At 37.4% G+C, this 24,169-nt stretch overlaps 1 protein-coding gene across 2 annotated transcripts in view; it reads left to right on the plus strand.

The window, feature by feature from the left end:
* Positions 1–12,427: 12,427 nt before the first annotated feature.
* LOC145684407 (regulator of G-protein signaling 20-like) overlaps positions 12,428–24,169 on the plus strand; it is a 560,986-nt gene continuing 549,244 nt past the window's right edge. Inside the window, exon 1 of one of the 2 annotated variants that reach the window (XM_081756725.1) lies at positions 12,428–13,663. The gene's annotated coding sequence lies outside the window, so the exon portion shown is untranslated. The remainder of the gene's footprint in view (positions 13,664–24,169) is intronic. The other variant, XM_081756735.1, reaches the window with a different exon arrangement.

Genomic DNA, 24,169 nt, shown 5'->3' on the forward strand with positions numbered 1-24,169 from the left:
TGGCTGCTATGTTAGAGTTAGAAGAAGCTGCAGCTTATTTTAGCGATAAATTGGAAGGAAAAAGGAAAATATTTAGAACAATGTAGATTCATCCTATAAAGCGAGTAAAATTGGAAGAATGTTCATTTTACAATATAACGAACGTTTTATTTTGCTTGAGTTCAGTTTTATTTTATAGATAACTCATATATAAATATAACTGCTACTTACTACGATAAGTATACATTGATTGCACTATATTTCAGAATACTTGTTATTTGTTTCACAGGGATTCAGTACACTTCTGCATAATAACATGGAGTCCTCTTGCATTATATTTGGAACAAGCATAGATAAACAAGTCTGGCAACGGAACTGTTATCATAGTAGCCGTACGATTCCTTAACAACGAATCAACAAACATTGATATCTATCGACTAACAATATAACATCTACAAAATAAGATTATTCATGACATTATGAACTAACTAACTAACTAACTCTATGGCCTATGGAACCCGGAGGTTCAATGCCGCGTTCACAAAAGCTCTCCACTGACTTCTATCCTAAGCTAACTGCATCCAGTTTCTACTTTGTATTCCAATCTCTGCGAGATCCATCTTAATATTGTCCTCCCATCTGCGCCTAGGTCTTCCTAATGGTCGTTTTCCGATTGGCCTTCCAGTCAAGACTTTGAAAGCGTTTCTACTTTCTTCCATTCTAGCTACATGACCTGCCCACCTAAGCCTCCTAGACTTGACGACCCTAACAATGCTGGGTAAACCGTATAAATTATGTAGTTCCTCGTTATGAAGTTTCCGCCATTCCCCATTCCCGTTCCTCTTGGGTCCGAATATTCGTCTCAGGATCTTGTTCTCAAATACTTTCAGTCTATGTTCTTCCCTCAGAGTAAGTGACCATGTTTCGCAACCATACAAAACAACAGGCATGATTATCGTTTTATATATTTTAAGCTTCAAATTCCTCGACAGAATTCCCAAAATTATGATTAACTCATAAACTTCAAGTTTTAGACTTCCAAACTTTGCTGTCAATAAATATTGAAAGATTTATAGAACGAATATGTCCGTCCGTTCATCTGTCTATGGACAGATGTCAGAGCAAAAAACAGTAAGAAATATCGAGACGAAGTTTTCTGCAATCGATTCAGCTTTCCAAACGTAGATGCCATCTTCTCCATTAATCTTCATTTGTTAAACCGAAAGTGGTACAAGTCAATCGCTTTCGGTTTGAATGTTGATCGAAATCAACCAAGAACGGTAACAAATAACGACAACCAGTTTTCTGTCTTTTTTTTCTTTTTTTTTTTTTGCAATTAATTAGGCGTCCCAAGAACATACTCCATTTCCACTCTATAATCTGTCTACTGAAACCAGAAGCGATAGAAATCTACTTGCACTTCCGGTTTCAGTATTTATTGAGAAAATATCATGCCATAGAAAACCAAACTCTTTCACGTGGTGTAGCTACAGGTGACAGTGTTACTTGTGGCGTTTACAAAATCGTGTTTCTCGATTTTCTCGTGAACTATTCATAAGGATTTTCACACAGTCATATTATTTGGTTAGCTCAGTGAATCGATTTGTAAATGAGTGATCTTTGCACATTTCTTCCGCAATACGCTTGTTATATTATAGAAATTTACGAATACAAGATATTTTAAACTTTAACCAAATCTTAGTTTTGCAAAGCAGGCAGTTGGTAACTAGTTTGTTGTGAAGACAAGCAAACAAACAAACAAAAGAAATGGCTGACGTAATGAAATCTTTGAGTTTTACGTCCCGCGGTTATGCCAATGAGGCTAAAGGAGACGGTGAAGATGAGAAATGAATGAAATGGTGGAATGAAGAAAGTGGGAGGAAACGGGAGAACGCCGGGAAAACCCACGAGCACGGTGTTTGTCGACCACAAAATCTACACGCCGCGAGCTGGAATCGAACCAGGGACCCCAAGCACCAGAGGTGAACGCTTTGTCACTGAGCCACCGGACCCCCTAATGGCTGACGTAATAAACATACAAAAACCTCTATAGTAGTCTTAGAATTAATAGTCCAATAAATATTACATGTGCGTAGTCTCACGTTAGATTCTTTACAAGAGTCACCTACTCGAATATTAGACCACAAAATATAGGCCGTATATAGGGACCGTCTCTTGCATCAAGGGGCGTCATTTGGGGAGGGTAGGGGCAATTTCCCGTCCTCTGAATTTGAGAAACATGCTTTTTAATAAATTGTATACTAACGTAAGATATTAATAAATTTGAATTTCTTATAGGAGCACGATGGTTCAGTGGTAGAGCGCTTGCCTCTGTGCGTGGGGTCCCTGGTTTGATCCCTGTTCAAGTAAGCTTCTGGTGGACAACACGGTGTCCGTGGGATTTATCGGGATACTCTCCTTTCCTCCCTCATTATCATTCCACCAATTCTTCTATCATCATTTACTTGCCTTAATTATCCGTCTCCTTGAGCCTAAATGGCATAACCGTAGGTTGTTAAGCTGAAACGATTTTGAATTTGTTATGTCGGAAGACAACTTTTCTTCCTCTCACAAAACGTGAAATGACGCTACTTATCGAATCAAAGCCCCTTGCAATATTAAATTGTCCTCCCTCCCCCCCTCTCTCTCAGGGTGTTAATGAACTATACCGACAAACTGTAAGAGATGATTCCTCACATCAAAATAAGAGAAAGAGTTCATATGGACCTATGGCGAAAAGTGCATAGTTTCAGACCTAGGGCTGATCCAAAATCGCGAAAAAGCCAAATGTCAACAGGTCGTATTTCGAATTCCAGAAACTCTTGATGGTGCTCCTTATCAGCGTAAAGGAAGCCACGCATACACAATCCACAAGTGCATATTTCGTCAATTTTCAATAGGTATGAAGGGTATTCCCTACAGGGTGTAATTCTCAGATATGCTCTCAATAGTGTTTTTAGATATACCCTGGTTTCAAGGAGGGTTCAAAGTAGGCAGACGGTAATCCTTGTGAAAAGTGGACATCCAATGCTTCGGAGGGAAGTCGGAAGTGTTAGGAACCGGCAGCTCGGAATAAAGTGTGATGCGATGTATTTCGTGAAGGTAAATTTTACGTTTTCTTCACGTATAAGCGTGAAAGATAATATTGCAGCATGCGTTTTCTCGAGTACGAGGGATCGTGCTGCTGACGATCCTTAACACTTCCGATCGCACCAAAGGATTCTGTGTTCATTGCTATCAAGGCTTATCGTTTACCTACATTGGACCAATCATGAAGTCAGAGCATATATCAAAATTCTGTTGATGGCATGTCTGAGAATTTACGCTGTATGGAATACTCTGTAAACCAACTGAAAATTAATGAAATATGCGGTTTTGAATTGCGTATGCGTGACTTCCTTTACGCTGATAAGGACCACCACCCATAGTTTCTGGAATTCGAAATAGGGCCTGTTGAAATTTGACTTTTTCGCGATTTTGGACAGCCCTAGCTCCGAAACCATGCACTTTTCCCCATAGGCCCGTATGAACTTTCTCTCTTATTTTGATGTAAGGAATCCCCTCTTAGAGTTTGTCGGTAATAGTTCATTAAAATCCTCTCTCTCTCTCTCTCTTTATATATATATATATATATATATATATATATATATATATAAAAGAGAACGTACAAATTCCTTTGTCCGCTCATCACGCTAATACGGCTGAACCAATTTCTTTCATTTTTGGGGGGTTATTAGGATTTGGACCCTAGATGGTTTTTATCATATCACTTTAATTTTTAATTACCAGTGTCTTGAGATAATTGACCATTCAAGTGTCCATAACGTACAAATCACTTTGTTAGTTCATCATAGGTATAAAAATAAACGTATTTATATGCAACCCGCATGACCGTGTCACTCGGCGGGTTAACATAAATGACAGGCGCTATAATGTTAACATTTACTGCAATTTGAAAGCGAAAAAGTAAAAATTATCTAAGTAACAAAGTTTATTGCGTTCCGGGGTGACCGCAGCGAAGCGGGGTGAACGCTGCTAGTATATATATATATATATATATATATATATATATATATATATATATATATATATATATATATATATACGTAGATATATAGATATAGATAAATTAAAATATGTTTGTGACTTAATAACTCTTGAACAATCCGACCGATCTCGGTCAAATTTCCAACATAGATGAGCTTCGGGCATGGGATGATTTCAATCATATCACTTTGACGGTGCAACTTAGGGGAGAGGAGAGAGTAGATATTGAAAAATGATTGAAAATGACCAATATTAGTGCCAAATCCATAGTTTTCGGGGTCGCTGGGACGAACAGTGAAAGCGAAACGTACGATGCAGTTTAAATCCAAATTCAGCCCTTTATATCCTAAATGAAACGTATTCTTCCCGTGCGAAGTACGAGTATTATGCTAGTTGTTTATAAATACACCGTACATATTAAAAGGGAGAGAAAAAAGTAGTCAATAATGTAAGGAGAAGTTAATTTCCCTGTTCCCAAATCATGTTGGCCCATTGTTTTAGTGTTTGGCTACAGGCTTGAAACAAGAGTTTGAAACATTTAACGAGAATTAATAAGATAACGTCACAGAAATATATATAAAAATACTGTTAAATTTTTAAAATGTTAGATATTCTTTTAAACATTTACTCTGTTTGTTCGTCCGAAAGAAACAAAATCTGAAGAACTGCTTAATGGATCACCATCAATTTTGGTTGGAATGAAGGGGAATTCAAAGTTAGGAATCGTAAGTTTTTGATGAACGCAATTCGCCCAGTTGACCCCAAAGATATGGACTATCAAAAATTGGCTTCCTCATTTACAGTGGTTCAAATAAGTATTTTTCGGAAGAGGAAGAGGCAAAAGTAGGAATAGTAGAATAGCCATGGTGTGATCGTAAAATTTACGAAGGATATTTATGTACAGCGGGGGACACTTCTAAATGGTACAGCCATATGGAGATTTAGGCTAAGGTGTACCATTTAGAAGTGTCCCCCGCTGTACATGTATATATGACATACGCATCCAGACAACTGGAATATGCTCCGTTCTTTTTCAATAGAACAGCAATATTGGAGGTCGGGCGGCATTCAACGCCAAATAAGTATTGGACGAGCAAACATCTTGGTTATGAATATGCGCCCTCTGAGGTGGTTTCACCCTCGAAGACCCATGTGTGTTTGAACACAAGATACTCCAGTTGTGGCAAAGTGGACAGCAGTAACGTCGTGCCTTTCGCGAAGCAGCAATGGGGAGAAAAGCCAATGAAACAACAGAGGAAGAAAGGAAGATTGTAGTGGAGCTGTTTCGGAATGGAAAATCGTTTGCGGAAATCAGCCAAACTATTCGGAGACCAAGAACAACGGTTCAAAATATTGTTTACCAGTATAAGGAAACAAAAAAAATAATGCACCGAGAAGCGGTCTCCCGTTAAAGTTTTCAGTGGCAGCTAAACGAAGCATTGTGCTTCAAGTGGCCAAAAATCTGAGATTAAGTGCACCGAATTTAGCAGCTGAAGTGGAACGTGATGTGGAAGTGGCTATGTGTGGTGAAACCATCAGAAATGTACTTCGTGATAGGGGATATAGAGGGAGAACAGCCCGTCGAAAGCCCTATATATGTAAGGCGAACTTGAAAAAGAGACTGACGTACGCGAAAGAGCACAAAAATGACAGTTATGAATTCTGGAAAACAGGTATTTTTTTTTTAGCGATAAGAGTAAATTTAATATCTTCAAGTCAGACGGATGTGTGACAGTGACGAGGAAGAAAAATGCAGAATTAGATGCGAAAAATCTGACAGCCACTGTGAAACATGGAGGGGGTTCTGTTATGGTATGGGGTCATATGAGCGCAAATGGTATGTGGTTCATTTATACTTTATTGAAGAGACAATGGGCCACAAGCCTTACATAAACATTCAGAAGACCCATCTTCCTCCAAGAGTGGGAAAAATGGGTCTCCCTCTCCAATATATATTCATACAGGATAATGGCCCCAAGCATACAGCCCTAAATACTCGACTCTGGTTGTTATATAACACACTTCATTCGATGGAAATACCACCACAATCACCCGATATCAACCCAATCAAGAATTTATCGCACTGCTTGTAACAAAACATTCTCAAACATGACATCTCTAACAAGCAGGACCTGAAAAGTGCATTATTAGGAGAATGGGACAATATTTCTCGTGGGGTAATATCGCTCGATGCCGAAGAGGTTGTGTGCAATTATCGAAAGTAACGGATGACCTACCAAGTACTAAGAATGGTAACAGTGTTTTAAAAAATTGTAATCATTCTACATTGCCCAATATATTTTTTTGTGTCAATTGTGATAAGTTTATTTTATTTTTTAATTTTGTTCTTTTGACATGGTTACTCTTTTGTTTCTCCCACCTTACCTGTTACATGGGATAATAAGGACCTATAATATACATCTTGACAGACCAAAACTCTTGTGAGCCACTGTATATGCCTATGGAAGTAATTGTGGATATCATCCTTGTTTGGTAGACTACCGCGCAGTGCTATTATATTAGCGGGTTAGCATAACGCTCAGGATGCAAAAAATACTAATCTGTCCGTTACGCTAAAATGAAACTAAATTTCTTTTTATTCGACAAATCTAAAGTCTTGAATATCTTCTGTTTTCAAATAATCATTCATCTTACTAAAACGTTTTTGAGTGGCGAATGGAACGAGAGGAGAACTCTCCAAAAAAAACTTCAATCTCACGTTGTGTACCCTATGAGAACCAAACTTCTTCACGTGGTATACCTATGATACTGCTAGTCGTTTGATTAAATATATTTTTAATATATATTACTACTAAATATGGACTAAAATTTCTTAATGTCAAAGCTTATTTAGTCAATTCTCTTAAAAAATAAGAAAGAAATCCATTTATGCATACATTTTCGGTTTTGTAATTAAATTCTGATTACGACCTTTGACAGATTTGACGCTATACAGACCGAGATCCTACAGATCCTACAATTTAAAGTACAATCTGAATCACTGTAGTAAGTTCAATACCAGTGGCGGATTTATCCTGGGCCCGGGAGACCTAGGCAATCCCAGTTTTTTGAGTGACAAAAATAATTGAAACTGTTATTTATATTTTTTCAAAGTTATCTTTTATTCTTTATTGTTTTTTTTGTTTGAAAAATTAGATATAGTTCCAGTTGGAGTTTTCCTGTTATGCAAAGTGTAAAAAAAAAAAACAATACTTGAGGTCCACAATCAGTGTTCATACTTTGAGGGAAATTTCCCTAATCCAGTAAGTAAATTGAGCAAAAAGGGAAAAAAGTGATTTTTTAAAAAAATAAAACGTGAATTATCCAGGAAGATTCTCGCGCTGACTGATTGACCAATAGAAATACTTCACTTTTTTTGTTCTTCAGGCCAAAAAAAAAAAAGTACGCTAGCAATAGTTTGTGTGTGCATGTACCTGTTCTAACTAACTAACTAACTCTATGGCCTATGGAACCCGGAGGTTCAGTGCCGCGTTCACAAAAGCTCTCCACTGACTTCTATCCTTAGCTAATTGGATCCAGTTTCTACTTTGTATTCCTATCTCTGCGAGATCCATCTTAATATTGTCCTCCCATCTGCGCCTAGGTCTTCCTAATGGTCGTTTTCCTATGGGTCTACCAGTCAAGACTTTGAAAGCGTTTCTACTTTCTTCCATTCTAGCTACATGACCTGCCCACCTAAGCCTCCTAGACTTGACGACCCTAACAATGTTGGGTAAACCGTATAAACTATGTAGTTCCTCGTTATGAAGCTTCCGCCATTCCCCATTCTCGTTCCTCTTGGGTCCGAATATTCTTCTCAGGATCCTGTTCTCAAATACTTTCAGTCTATGTTCTTCCCTCAGAGTAAGCGACCATGTTTCGCAACCATACAGAACAACAGGCATGATTATCGTTTTATATATTTTAAGCTTCAAATTCCTCGACAGAATTCGCGACGACAAGAGATTTTGAACCGAATAGTAACACGAATTCCCTGTTTTTAGTCGACATTTAATTTCTTCGTGAATATGATTTTCGTCTGTTAATATTGATCCTAAATATTTGAAAGTATCCACTTTATCAAAAGTATTATTTAATATTTTAACGCCTCCACAATTTGCCGTATTACGGTCCCGACGCACTTCCATGTATTTAGTTTTCTCTGCATTTACTTCTAAACCCATGTTCCTGCAAGCGTTTAATAATATCTCTGCATTTATTTCTACTGTTCTCCTATTATCCCCTATTAAATTTACATCATCAGCATATGCCATAACCTGGTGAATGCCGTTCAACTCTAGGCCCTGGTTGCTATCTTTGATTTTCCTTATGGCGTATTCCAGCACAAAGTTAAATAATAATGGCGACAACGCATCTCCTTGTTTCAGGCCATTTTCGACGTGGAAGCTCGTGGACAAAAATTTTCCTACCCGGATTTTACTTTGGGATTTACTTAAACATATCTTAATTAATCTAATTAGCTTTCTCGGTATTCCAAGCTCTGTAAGAACGTTGTATAATGTTTCTCTCCTAACCGAGTCGTAAGCCTTTCTGAAATCAATAAATAGTTGATGTACCGGGGTATTGTATTCCTACTTCTTTTCGAGTATTTGGCGAATGGTAAATATTTGGTCGATAGTTGATCGATTTCGTCTAAATCCGCACTGATAATCTCCAATAATTTCATCTGCGTATGGGGTCAATCTTGCTAACAGAATATTTGAAAGGATTTTATAGGATGTTGACAGAAGAGAAATGCCTCGATAATTATTACAGTCAGTTTTGTCGCCTTTCTTGTGAATTGGAACAATGATTGACTCTTTCCACTCTTGTGGCAATTCTTCCTTGTTCCAGATAAGGAGAATGAGTTTGTGTATCTTGTTTCACAATTTTTCGCCTCCAGCTAAAATTAACTCAGCCGGAATTTCATCAACACCCGGAGATTTGTGTTTCTTTAATTTCTTTATAGCGGCTTCCACTTCTATTCGATTGGGTTCTGGAATATACGGTTCTGCGGTGTGTATCTCCTTTTCTCCACGCACATTAGTTTTTGGCTGCGTGTTCAGCAAATCGTTAAAGAAATCTTTCCATCTATTTAAGAGGCTATCCGTATCAGTGAGAACTGTTCCGTCAGATTTCTTTAATATATAAGCACTAGGTTGATAGCCTTTCTTAAATTCGCTGATCCCCTTATACATGTCCCGAATATTTTTATTTTTACTATTATCTTCAAGTTCCTTAATTTTAGCTTTCAAAAAATCCCGTTTCTTTGTTCTAAAAGTTTTGGAAGTTTCCCGCCTGATATCTGCGAAATTTTGTGTAGTTGTTTCATTCGGATTTTGTAGCCACCGTAATTTTGCCTGTTTTCTCTTCTCTGCTAGTTTAATGCATTCTTGGTCGAACCATGGTTTGTTCCTACGTATTTCCGCGTGTCCCAATTTTTCTATTGCTGAACTTTTAATGCTATCTCTAATTTCAATCCAAGTATCCTCAATACTAGTGCACTCCGAGTCTTCTAAAACCGAGAATCTATTCGAAACTTCAATCTGGTATTCCTCTCTTACCTGTCTCTCTTCTAATTTCTTTAAATTAAATCTCTCCGTTTTCGGACATTGAGTATTACCTTTATTCAACGATAATCTCTCCCGTATTATCGCTGCTACCAGGTAGTGATCAGTGTCACAATCAGCCCCTCTAAACGACCGGACGTCAATTATGCTAGATTGTCTTCTTCTATCTACTAAAACGTGATCAATCTGATTATGTGTTTTTCCGTCTGGTGATGTCCAAGTGTATTTATGAACGTCGCGATGTGGGAATTTTGTACTCTTCACGATTAGGTTTTTGGATGTTGCAAAGTTCACGAGTCTAACACCGTTGTCATTACTTTCCTTATGCAAACTTTCGTTCCCTATAATCGGTTTGAAAATATCCTCTCGTCCTACCTTCGCATTGAAATCCCCTAATAGAATCTTCATATGGTATCGCGGGAGTTGGTCAAATATCCGTTCCACTTCTTCGTAAAAACTGTCTTTTATATCGTCATCCTTATCTTCAGTTGGAGCATGTACATTTAAAACAATAATATCACACCACCGTCCCTTAAGAGTAATAAAAGAAAGTCTGTCAGTAACAAATTCAACCCGTTTAATTGCTGGTAATATTCGTTTGTGAACGAAAAACCCTGTTCCTAACTGGTGATTTTTATTTCCTTCCCCGTAAAAGAACGTAAAATTTCCGGAATTCTCAGATCCATTTCCTTCCCACCTAACTTCCTGAACTCCTACTAAGTCCATCCTGTATTTCTCTAACTCACTCGTTACAGATTTTAACGCGCCTGCCCTATAAAGACTTCTAATATTCCATGTTCCAAATCTCATGTCCATTTTCTTTTGCTGATGTCGTGCCAAGTTATCAGTCCTTGTCCGAGGCTTTTGTGAATGTTTCTGAACAAGTACCTTTTTTTACAGGATGAGGGTGTTAGCCTTACCCAAACCCCCAAGCTGGAGGACCACTCCTAGTCGTCTGTCCGCGACTGCTTATTCAGCATATTCGCAGCTAACCTCTATATCTAGAGGCCTTCTCCTCGATCCGCAACCTGAGGACGCGCCATGCCGTGGTGACAGGAACCCACGTTACACGGCATGTACCTGTTCAAAGTAGCATAATTTACAGCCATTGTTGTCTGGGTCCAGGCCGGTAGCTAGCCCAAAAATGTAGTTGGGGGCCGATCCAACCATTTCTAGTTCATCACCATATTATGGTTCATTTGCAAGCCTACCGTGAAAATTTTAGGGGGCCAGTAAAAATTTAAGGGGGCCGGCCCTCCTAGACCTCCCCGTGGATACGGGCCTGGTTGGGTCTATTTATAGGAATTTCTTTTGCGAAAAAATAAGAAAAGGGTAAAGAAGAAATAGAAGCAAAGAGCAAATGAACCAAACAAATGTGGTTAGCACTTCCATTAATATAGCTAAATTAATCTTATCATGTATCTTCTGTCACTGGAATTGAACACTAAACAAACTAGAGAAAATTTGATAAGAAGAGGGAAATTTTTGTGTCAGTCGAGGGAAATTTTCTTAAGAAAACCTATGAACACTGACCACAATGACGACGCCCAACTTAGCCATAATATCCATAGGGAGAGAGTTAAGCTGCAAACTTCTGTAGGACCCATGGAAAACTGTAGACTCTGATATACCTATCATAGTATGGATTCCGTCTACCCCCCAGATTTTAACTTCTAGATCCGCTACTAATGAATACCCTACCTGAAATCGAACACGACACCGCGTGCTTCAAATACACTCCCAGTAGCCACTAGACCAAAGATTGTACATTTTCCTTCATAAAATGAAGAAAGAAAAATAAATAGGAATTTGTTATCGATTTTATGCTCTCTGTGGGGCCCAAGAAGGCTCAATAGTGCGAGCGATGCTGGATAACACAATATTTATGGGTTTCATCGGAGTTCTCCCGTTTCCTTCCACATTCTCATCCCACCAAATCATTTCATACTCATTCACTTTCGTTTATCACTCCTCTTCTTTAGCCTAAAAGTACGCGTCTTTGGTGCGGGAGACTCCGGTTCGATTCCCGGCGAGAGCCCATATAGTTCGGATCTGAAAGGGAATCCCTAACCCCCGTAATTAATTTCTATATCAAAGTTCTTCCACCGGAAATCGAAACCGGGGCCGTGTTGACCAAAGACAATCGGGAAGGACATATTTATTAGTGTACTGATATAGGATAATCGAAGACATACGAAAATTTGCGATATGCTCAGCCTGATTTATAGTTTGTGTCAGTCGCTGCAAACTAATGCCAGAAGAATATTCACTTTTCCAAACAATAAAAAGAACATCAGAGATTGACTGAGTTTCTATATTGTGCCAAATTAGGTCAAAGATTAATTAAATAATTGAAAATGTCGAATGCATACTTTTTATTTTTGAAAATATTTGTTTGTGTTTAATTCCAATTTGGTGCTAGGACTGGGATTTGAACACTGAATCCTTCCAGCCGATGGATAATGTGTTCATTTCTCTTGTTTGGTATTTCTTCATTTTCTAATTAAGATTTTTGCAGCGTTTCTTTTTGCATAGTACGATCATAATGGTTCTATAATTATGTATAAAGTGTGTCTTTAACACTTTTTAGTGATTATATCTGTTTTAATTTCCACAAAACGAAGCAAAATTATTGTTTTCCTGTACGATTGTGTGTAGCTATCTCGCAACGATGATAGCTGGTCCGTCCAAGGCGAAGATCGATAAAGAGCGCAGTCGCTGTATTTGCTCCGCCTACGCGCCTCTGCGCTCTCCCCTCGTCCTAGCGTTTTGGTTTCCTCCCCTTCCCCCAACGCCCGTGTGTGCCCCGCGCGCCTGATCCTTCTCGCAAGGCCCCGGGTAATTCAGGAGAGAAGTTTCCGTGCCACATGTGTACCCCCGGCCACTGCAGCCGAAGCCAGTCTTGCATTGGGAAAAGTTCGATCCTGTCCGTGGTGGGGATTTCTGGAATCAGAAACGAAACAAATGAACGCTGCTACAGTAGAGATGGTGGTGTCCTCTAGAAACCGTTCCTTTTCTTAAACGCATCGACCAAACGCAGCGAGTTTTTTTTTCCAACGAAACGTCTTTCGGTTTTTTTTATAACTTACTTTTCCCCCTTAATTCGTCCAGTGACTTCCCTTGTAGCGATCTATCTCACCGAGCTGTGTCTGCAGTGAGAGAGATATACTAGTGGTGTGTGCTGGTGTTGTGTGTCTGAAGACGTGTGCTTTGTGTCGGGAAGCAGCCATGTTTCCTGTCAATCGTTGCAGTGAATTAAACCCCGTTTTGTGAACCAGCTGATAGCAACAGACCTAACCAGCCTGGTCGCTCGCCCACTGATATTTAAAAAGATAAAAAAAAAAAAAACAAAACAAAAAATCCATACGGGCTGTCGACCGAACCATTAGATAAGAAAAAACAGAACCAACATTTAGACAAAGTTTTTTAAAATAAAAAGAGGCAAAGGCAATAAAATAATAGAAAAATAATCTTTTCTTTGTTTAGATTGCGTGTTGTATATAATATCTTTTTTTTCTACACTCAGAATAATTGTAAAATTTTTCTTTTAGTTTCAATTTTGCTGTTAGCACGATAAGATAATGTACACGTGCGTTTGTTTCTGTTAATCAATTCCCATCTTTATCAGGTTGTATTCTGTTTTAAAAATAAAATCCAAAGTGTGTTACATTTGTATACATGTGTAGGCTCAAACTATCCAGTGGTTTTTAAATTTCGATTTTTTGAGAAAAAAAATTAAAAAGGCCTGGCAACACTAGAATAGATTAATGAACCGGTTATTATTATTTTAAAAGCAAAAGCACTTTGGTTTTTCTGTGATTGAGTGCGTGTGTTTTTTTTTATTTTATTTTGGATAAATTTATTAGTTCGGATCAAACATGGAAGATAGTGCACGAGAATATATCGCGAGTGAAATGGTGTTTCTACGTTCATGGAGCATATAAGCTCCAATCAACTTAAATTTCCAGTTTTGGTGGATATTTTCTACTTATTATTATTGTCTACTTCGTTTAGTATCCCGTGGGACCAAGATTGGGCTGACCTTGGCTACATGGGAAACTCCAAAGGTTAGTAAACGACAAATGCCATTTTATTATTTTGTACTTTTTTAAATGTATTTACTTATTATTGTGGTTTAAATCAATTTAATACATTTACCATATTTATTATTGCGGATTACGCGCTAACTGTAATCGAAAAGCACCTATCTTATAGTATTATAAATTATTATCTGTCTTTAATTAGCAATATCTTCTTGATAAATAATAATTTTCCTGTTACAATTGTACTTTTCTGTTTTAAGTTCAAAATTACATATTGTTATTAACTCTGATTTACTTAATGAAAATGGATTTTGAGAACCGTTACTATGCCCTTACGTCTATCCGCTCTTCCTACTCAGAGTGTTATGTGTGGGAGGAACTGGCGAACTTTAGTAACCATTATGCGGGTAACTTCCATGTATATTGTGGGTGGGAGAAACTGCAAAACACACACTGTTTTAATGATAATGTGTTTATTCCTTTTTTTTCACTTCTTCCATTTTACACATGACCTTTCTGAATTTACTGTCTCTCAACAGATGTTAGACTATGGTTTTAAATTTGCTAGTTGCAAATACAAAAGTTTTTTTTTTTCGACCTTTATTTCTTAGTCAAGAAAACTATATTACTCTATAAATAAGTACAGAAAACACCAGATAACGAATTTTTGCGTCAGAGTTTTTTCTTTTTTTTTTCACTGACTACGCTTCTTTAACTCACTGAATAGGAAAGTTAGAGTTAGTCGAGATGGGAATTCGATTTTTATATCAAAATGATTTATCGATTCCTTTGTTCCTTGTTTCATAAGAATATACAGGTAGTTTCACATCCCACGGTTACACGGTTATAACCTATAGATTAAATGTGAGATGGATGATTAATGAAAGCAATTATTATTATTATTATTATTATTATTATTATTATTATTATTATTATTAATAATAATAATAATAATAATAATAATAATAATAATAATAATAATAATAATAATAATAATAATAATAATAGTAGTAGTAGTAGTAATAGTTTTTAATGGGGACGTGAGCATCGAGGCCATTCGTCCCCGTCACGATCAACACCGAATTGCACTAATACAGATTGCCATAAACAAAAAGAACCCAAAAATCATCATCCCCACCCTTGCTCATTATAACATATTTATCCTAGTATCACCTGTCGCCAGAGCCTCATTAGCCTGCATTACAATGAACACAGCATCCGGGGTACACTATCAGTAAGTGAGGTTGGCATTTGGACACTCTCAAGGGAGCTCCTCTTACACCCCATACAAAGTGAATGATTTTCAAAGAATTTGCCGGATGAGAATACTGTGGGGGGAAAAACCGAAAAAAAAACATGGATATAATCTTCACCTTACTCTAATATGGCCGGAAATCAAATACGGGACTCCTCGCACGAGAGGTGAGCTCCCTATTACGTAGCTACCGTACCACTTTGGTTTGTAAGCGTTGAAAGGAAAAGAGAAAAGTATGTAAGATAAGAACTTACACCAAAGGCCAATTTTTGGACAGCGACAACTTAGTGATCGAGCTCCTTTCTGGTGCATGGGGTCCCTAGTTCAATCCCAGCTCGCGCTAAGTAAACTTTGTGATGTACAGAAACCGTATGCATACCTCTTCTCAGGTTCTTCCGTTTCCTACCACTTTCATTTCATCATTTTCATTCCTTACCATCATTACTGTCTTCTTACTCTCGGAGCCTAACCATGGAACGTTAAATTAAAAGGAGAAAGAAAAAAAACAACCTGTTTTCTTTTTATACATACTTATCAAACAATAGAGATTTCATCCTAGAAAGTAGAGTTACACAAACCTTCAAGTAAAGTCAGATGCAAAACAAAAATCTTCCCCGAACGAAGGGCGTAACCTCTATCGATAACTACCAGAAGCTAACATGTTTATACAATAGATAACGAAAGATTTGATTTGCCGGAGTCCGCGGTGGGTTAGTGGTAGACAGTTTACCTCTGATGCATGGGGTCCCTGGTTCGACCCAATGTTGTACCAACTGAGCTTTTGTGCTTTTGTTTCCTTGCTATTTCCTCGTTTCGTCCCTTCGTGAAGATTGACAACTATTCTATATTTTTCCTGTTTCACTAAATAGTTTTTAATTACAATCTAAGCTACATCTGAGTATAAGGAACGAAATTATTATTATTATTATTATTATTATTATTATTATTATTATTATTATTATTATTATTATTATTATTATTATTATTATTATTATTATTATTATTATTATTATTATTATTATTTTGCGCTTGAATTTTACTATTTCGCGCCCTTGTGCAACAAATAGGTTATAAATATACGACTTCTAATAATGTAGGCTGGGCTCGTCCTGGGTCTTGAATACTCCATTGCCGTTGGCGTATCCACAGGCATCGACGAAGATAAACTGTCACCACCTATTTCTTTTCCAACAGAGTTAGATTATAGCACACTCCCGCAACCTAGATAATAATAATAATAATAATAATAATAATAATAATAATAATAATAATAATAATAATAATAATAATAATAATAATAATAATAATAATAATAACAATAATACGAACTTTTATGCTGTATTCCAGGCACAAGACCCAATTATTTAGTGCAGCATTCCTCTAACTATGATCCTCTGATTAAGGCAATCCTTGAGGCCATTTAGGTTGTCTTAGATTGCACATTAGTTTAAGAAAGGAAGAAAGATTCAAATGAATTGCTTATCATATACTTTAATTTAGAATCTCAAAGAGATATACTTAGATTATACAAATATCAGATTGTACAATTTAACAAAGTATATATATATATATATATATATATATATATATATATAAAATCAGGGTCAACTCTAACATTTGTGAACAGGTGCATTTGCTCGGGACGGCAAAATCTGTCATAACTGTATTATTTAAAACAAACATTTCTTGTTGGAAACGGACCTCATGATGATGATAGTTAAATTTACTATATGTCCTATTTGAATACTACATTCATAAATCATGTTTAGGTCGCATTAGTTTAAGGTTACATAATCAGCGCTAAAGCAAATAGTCTAAACAAATCCCAGCATAAATTTCTTGATTGTAGTCAAATACAAGGACTCAATTCTCGAACAGTAGTGAATACCTGTTTCATTTAGTTAGTTATTACAGTTTTTTAAATATGAAAATAGTATTGTCTTTGTCACAAACAAGTTCCTTATCATTGAACGTGGAAACAAGTTTTTCTAAAAAAAAAAACAAACAAAAAAAAAACATGTATAAGGAAACTCAAGAAATAAAGACAAGAGAGCTAGTTGCACTGGAATTGCAAACTGATATATTGAGATTGAAGCTCGATATTGAATTATATAAAGAGGGATTACCATCCTTCCTTTACAGGTGTGTTTGCTTTACCTTTGACTAACATAATAGATTGTTATTTAAAGAAACAGACAGACAAAAGAAGTTTGTATTTTTAGTGTTTAGGCCTTTCTGAGTGCGAGTGCTTTTTCCCTCCCCTTCGTTGTTCATGATGGGGTAGCATACTTAAAATCGTTGCTTTTAAAATTTGGTCTTTCTGGAGAAAATGGGGCGGCAAATGATACCATTACAGGGGTGTCCAATTGCCTAGGGCCGGCACTGATTATAATAGTTTATAAAGATGTATTATTATAAAATATTCTTGATACTTCTGTTATTAAGAGTCTTCATCCCGGCGAAATTATAATACCGCTAATTTTACAGTAATTATGTGATATCTTCAAATAGATAAAAGATAATCGAAATGTGGTACAAGAGCGCCCTAGACAATAATATTTTACATGAGAAACCATTATCACGACTCACTTATCTGCTTTCGATTTCGAGCCATTTTGAAAATCGGCATTTATTTTCGCGTTTCTAAACAGCTGAAAACGGAAAGCCACTAGGTGACTTGTGATAACGGTACCTCACGCAAAATAATATTGTCTAGGGCGCTCTTGTTCCATATTTCAATTATCTTTTATCTATTTGATGATATCACATAATTACTGTAAAATTAGCGGTATTTTAATTTCGCCGGGATGAAGACTCTTAAGAAAAATACTATTAGCATTTTCTTCTAGTAATAGCAAAACAAAATTTGACAATTTTTATTAGTATTGGTTTTAAAATGTAAGTATACGTGTAAACCCCCAAAAGATTAAAAAGAGAACTAATACTTTTTTTCGAAGGGGACAAGAGTATTTGTGGGGACGCAGTGGCTCAGTGATACAGCACACAACTCTGGCATGTGGATCTCTGGTTCGATCCCAACTCGCACCAAGTACGGCATATGATGGACAAACATCGTTTACGCGGGTTTGTCGGGATTCTACTGTTTCCCCCATCACTTTCATTATTCCAACATTATCATCCACCGCATCGACATTGTCTGCCTTAACATCAGCATGTATTCGTGAGACGTTAAACTAAAAAAAATAATATTGATGTCTGTGGAACCTTCTGAATAATAAAAGTAGTTCCCACTTGTAAAGAGTTTGACACACGTTGGTTTAGTGCACTCAACGCAAAAACTTGCACCGGTCTTCTTTCCGTCTTTCTTGACCGATCCAATATTAAATCTATCTTTTTATTCAATATGAAATCTGTCTCTACGTAGCTGTAGAAACATCAAATAAATCTTGACTAAGACCCCCCAACAGGAATTCAACTTCGTATCATGCATACCGTTGTAAAGGGTACCAATCATGATGGTGATATTTAGGAGCTCACAATAAACTGAAATCTGGAAACACACACACACACACACACACACACACACACACACACACACACACACACACACACACACACACACACACACACACACACACACACACACACACACACACACACACACACACACACACACACACACACACACACACACACTTAGACAGGGAATCTTTATCTTATTGTTATTATGATAATACAGTATCCTGAGCTAAAATACAGTAAAATATAATTTTGACAAAAAAGTTAAATATTTGTAAATCGAAAAAATGTTTATGTGAATATATATATTGCTTGTGTTAATGCATATGTGTACAATCTACAGTAAAAATCTTACTCCTACATATTAGTTTAGAGAGCACGGTAGCTCAGTGGCAGAGCATTGACTCCTGGGGCGAGGGATCACTGATTCGATCCCTAGTCATTTGAATTTTGTGGTGGAAAACATTCACGTTTGCGAGTTCTCATGTTTCTTCCACATTTTCATGTTTCTTTCACAGTAATTTTTTGTCGTTAATCCATCTTCTTTAGCCTATAGAACCGATTTCCAACATTAGTGTTGCGGCACTCTAAGGTGCCGCGGAGCCCCGTTGAGGACAGGATCGGGTAAATTTCATACCGTACAGGAGGCCTAAAGTTTAGACTGTACATTACACATTTTATTTTTTATACCGTGACCATTTTAATAATAATTTGGGATTAATTTTGAGGCCCTGGTTGTGCGCATTGAGTTAAGTTTGTTGTCACTCAAAGAAAAAAGCTCGGAATCACTGGCCAGTGGAACGTATGTATTGGACGTAAAACAGAACGTTAAATATTATTTTAATGGACAACTTGGTAACAAACGGATTAAGTGGATATTATATTATTGTTTGATGTAGAAGACATGTGATTCTGCGTAATTTATTAGTTATATATTGCAATCAAAATGGCTTGTTTTTTTAAAAGTTATCAAAAAACCAACAAATAAGAGTAGATATACACTTTTGCAGGATGCTGAACCTTCATTCACACTGCATATCTGCAGTAAAGTACAATTTATTTTTTCATTAGTTTCCGTTTTCGATGATTTTCATTATTTTTTTTAAGTTTAACGTCCGTGTACAGGGTGGGCACAAAGTCGTGTTACCCCTGAAAATAAGTAACATAAACCACTAAACGTGCGTAAATAACTAGGAGGAAAGAACTGAATGACATGAACAAACAATGCTTGCGAGAAGTTTTATTAAGAATGGGAAACATTAAATCTCCAAAGTATCTGTCTGTTGATTGTCATTCTCATGACAAAGGATAATACGCCGCCAGGTTTTGTGCGACATTTTACACAACGTTGCAAATGTAACTCGACTGATAGCTTGTTTCACAGTTTCTGTCAGTTCGACAGTGGTAACGTAACGGTTTTGTGCACGATACTCTTTATGAACCCCCATAGGACATAATCACAGGTGGTGAGGACTGGACTTTGTGGTGGCCAGGCAAGCGGTGCGTCTAGATCCGTACTACCACGACCCATCCAACGCCCAGGAAAGACTTCTGTGAGATATTTGCGTACGGCATGGACATAATGGGCAGGTGCCCCATCATACATTAGCATTTATAAAGGTGTAACGGGATTTTGTGGCAACCCTATATATACTTCGAGGCTAAAGGGGACAGTGATGATGATGGTAATGAACGGAATAGTGGAATGAAGAAAGTTGGAGAACCCGGAGTATACTTACGTATAAAGTCACTTGGCACAAGTTAGGATCGAACCAGGTACCCTGCGCACAAGAAGTGAGCACTTTATCACTGATGTGCTACAGCTTCTTTGTTAGCTTTTGCATGAAGTTATTACATTGTCTGTAAATTTGCAACTTGCCATAAAAGATGTACTCCACTTATGTATTTGAAGATAGACATATTGAGGTTACCCATGAACCAAGTGGAGACAGAAATCTTCTCATACAAACAGATATACTTTCAGAGACGAGACGTTACTTTCATGACATCTATTTGAAGACGGGACAATCTCAACCTTCATCTCGTAGTCCTAATACGTGTGATACGTGTGATACTTCAGCCATTCTTTACAGTGAGTCAAATACCTGCAAAGATGCTTCTATCATCATTATTACTCTATGTATTCTGCTGTACTACGAGGTCTCTTGCTATAAAATTGAAAGCTTCCATGCACTATTTAAGATCTTCAGCTAACCATTCTCGTTTTCTCCATCATATCCAAACAAATTTGTTTTCTATTTTAAATTACTTTCAGCAGTGCTTTTTCTCTTTCACATTAATCCTAAATCTTCCTTACTATTCGTTTATATATCATTTATCAGTTGTATCATTTTCCCTATTCGCTATTTGTCTTTTCACCTTATCTAGGGCTCTCAGATTTTCAGACTCGTAAAGCTGCTCACCGAATGAAAATTACACTAAAATCTGCTACACATTATGAAAATGTACACTAGAAACCGCCACACCTTATAAATATTTCACTAAAGCTCGCCAAATCTTATGAAAATTTACACTAAAATCGGCATACTTTATGAATATTAGGATGAAACCAGGACATCTTGTAAAAAATTACCTAAGAACCGGCGTATAATATGAAAATTTACACTAAAAAACCGTTTACTTTATGAAAATTAGACGAAAAACTGGATCACCCGATAAAATTTTACCTAAGACCGGCATATCCTAATGAAAATTTACACGAGAAAGCGGCATAACTTACATGGCTCATGAAAATTAGGCTAAAAACCAGACATCTTATTAAAAATTCCTAAGAACTGGCATATGACAAAAATTTACACTAAAAATCCTTTTGCCTTATGAAAGTTACACGAAAAACTGGATCAACCTATAAAATTTAACAACATATTCTAATGAAAATTTACACTAAAAACCAGCATACCTTATGAAAATTAGGCTAAACACAACCGAACTATCTTATAAAAATTTACCTAAAACTGGCATATACTATGAAAAATCTATACTAAAAACCGGTATATCTTATAAAAATTAGATTAAAAACCAGATCGTCCTATAAAAGTTATCATTTATATTTTAGTCTAGTCATTTTTCCAAAACAAATTATTATAGCTGTAAATATAAAGAAAAACGTAAGTTGGATGAACCGGGGACTGATGTCGGGTTGATTCCCAGGGGGTTCCTTTATGGCTAAATAGTTCGTCTTTATTTGAGAGATTTGGGTTCAATTCACGATGGTCGCTCATGCAGTTCGGATTGCATAACAATTTATAGTTCAACGTTTCATATCTTCTTCGTACTGAGGAAAAAGAACACCAATCTAAGTGAACCAATTGGACTGATTCCCTTTACAGAATAAAAAAAAACTACAATTCATTCCAATGGTAAAAGTACCCACGGTTGGACTAATTTTTATTTGGCCTTCTTTTTATAATAATTTGGGGACGATGAATCCAATACAATTATTATATATTTTTAAATGCTCCCGTTTATGAGGTCCATAGGTATGAATATAAATATCCGAATTCTGAGGTCAGTTTTCTCGTCATCTCATGAACAAATATGTTTAAAGATAGTTCCACTGAATTCAGTGTTCTGTAATTATATTATAAAAAGCGGAATTACAAATTTATCCAAGGGTCGGCACTTTTACCATTGTTGACATTAGCCGTAGTTCAATTGTCTCAATTTTTTGAGGCTATTTTTATGCGATCTCATGGACAGATATGTTTAAAAATAATTCCATTTGGATGCAGCGTAATCAAATTAGGTTTAAAATCTCATTTAAAACTTGAACCAAGCGCACTATTGGCATAAACGAAAGATCTTCCTTCTTGGTTTCACTTCCCCTACTTCTTTGGCAACCAACAATACATCTCAGTGAAGCATGGTTGCATAAGAAATAGGCAAATGCACACCTCAGTTATCGATACCTTTTTCAAAATACATTTGAAATTTTAGATCTTTTTCCTTTGAGGAATACGCTAGCACATGAGCAATATAAAATTAAATCCATGAAATACAGTAATCCACAGCTGGTGTGCTGCAGCACACTGGTATGTCACTCAGTCACATAAAGTGTGTCGCGAAATTTTAGAATTTTAGAAAGTCATGAAGCGTTAATCAATTACAATCCGTTTTGAGACAAACTGTAACACTCAACACCCCCAGCGGCAGCAACAATGTTAAGCACTACGTAGGGTCAACAAATTTATCATCATTATAGGTGTTCTGCCAATATTGGAAGGTCACTTGCCGGAAATGAGAAGGTTCCATGCTGGTATACGGACAAAATCTCGCGGCCGAAACATCGCCGCCCAAAATCTCGCCGGCCAAAACCTCGCGGGACAAAATCTCGCCGGGCCAAAACCTCGCGTGGCCAAAATCTCGCCGCCCAAAATCTCGCGTGGCCAAAACCTCGCCGGCCAAAACCTCGCGGGACAAAATCTCGCCGGGCCAAAACCTCGCTGGCCAGAACCTCGCCGCCCAAAACCTCGCGTGGCCAAAACCTCGCCGCCCAAAACCTCGCGGGACAAAATCTCGCCGGGCCAAAACCTCGCCGCCCAAAATCTCGCCGGGCCAAAACCTCGCCGCGAATGAAACTTTTCTTTAAAATTTACCCAATGTGTTTCCTAATATGCAATTCCACATTACAAATAATAATGATAATAATAATAAGAAGAAGAAGAAGAAAAAGAAGATACAAAACATCGTGTGCGTGGGCTTTCTAGGGTTATTCCCGTTTCCTCCCACTTTCTTTATTCGATCATTTCCTTCATCCTGGTCATCTACGTCTCCTTTAACCTATAGCACATAATCAAGGGACGTCGTAAAAACTCATATGTTATTTCATACTTTCATAAATATTATTAGATTTTTAAGTTTTTTGATGTTCCGAAGTTCACGAAACTAACCTCGTTAGTTGTCATTACTTTCCTTATGCAGACTTTCTTTCTCTATAACTAGTTTAAAAACATCCTGTCGCCCTACCTTTACATTGAAATCCTCTAATACAGAAACAGAATTTTCATATGGTATCGCAGGACTTGGTCAAATACCCGTGATACTTCTTCTGAAACAGCGTCTTTTATACCGTCATCCTTATCATCTGTTGGAACATTTACATTTCGGTCAGGCGAGATTTTGGGTATGGTGATATTTTGGGGCGAGGTTTTGACCCGGCGAGATTTTGGCCCGCGAGGTTTTGGGTGGCGAGGTTTTGGACAGGCGAGCTTTTGGCTCCGCGAGATTTTGGCCCGCGACGTTTTGGGCGGCGAGGTTTTGGCCCGGCGAGATTTTGTCCCGCGAGGTTTTGGGCGGCGAGGTTTTGGCCAGGCGAGGTTTCGGCGTGGCGAGATTTTGGGCCGCGAGGTTTTGGGAGGCGAGGTTTTGGCCAGGCGAGGTTTTGGTCCGCGAGGTTGTCGCCGCGAGGTTCTGGCCGCGAGGTTTTGTACCCAAACCTCCATGCTCTACGGTCTTCCGTTAACCTCTTTAAGTACCGGTACGATTTTTCCGTTTCGATATCGTCCATTAATTGTAGTTTCCCTCGCCCTCTCCCTTTTTCTTCTGCCACCTTACGCTTTGACACGTCCCTCATGATATAGTTCCTTCTTAGCCAATGTCCCAACCAAGTTCTCTTCCTCTTCTTAACAATGTCCAAAATTGTTCTCTTTCTCTCCCCCACAAGTCCCTCTTATTTTCTGACAAGGCCATGCACTGATAGTTTCTAAGGAGAAAAAATAAATAAACTATTTCTAACATCCTCTCATTCGTTTTTCCTCTCGACATGGCTAATTCTG

Source organism: Thermobia domestica, chromosome 1 (assembly GCF_964235325.1).
Source record: "Thermobia domestica chromosome 1, izTheDome1.hap1.1, whole genome shotgun sequence".
NCBI lineage: Eukaryota > Metazoa > Arthropoda > Insecta > Zygentoma > Lepismatidae > Thermobia > Thermobia domestica.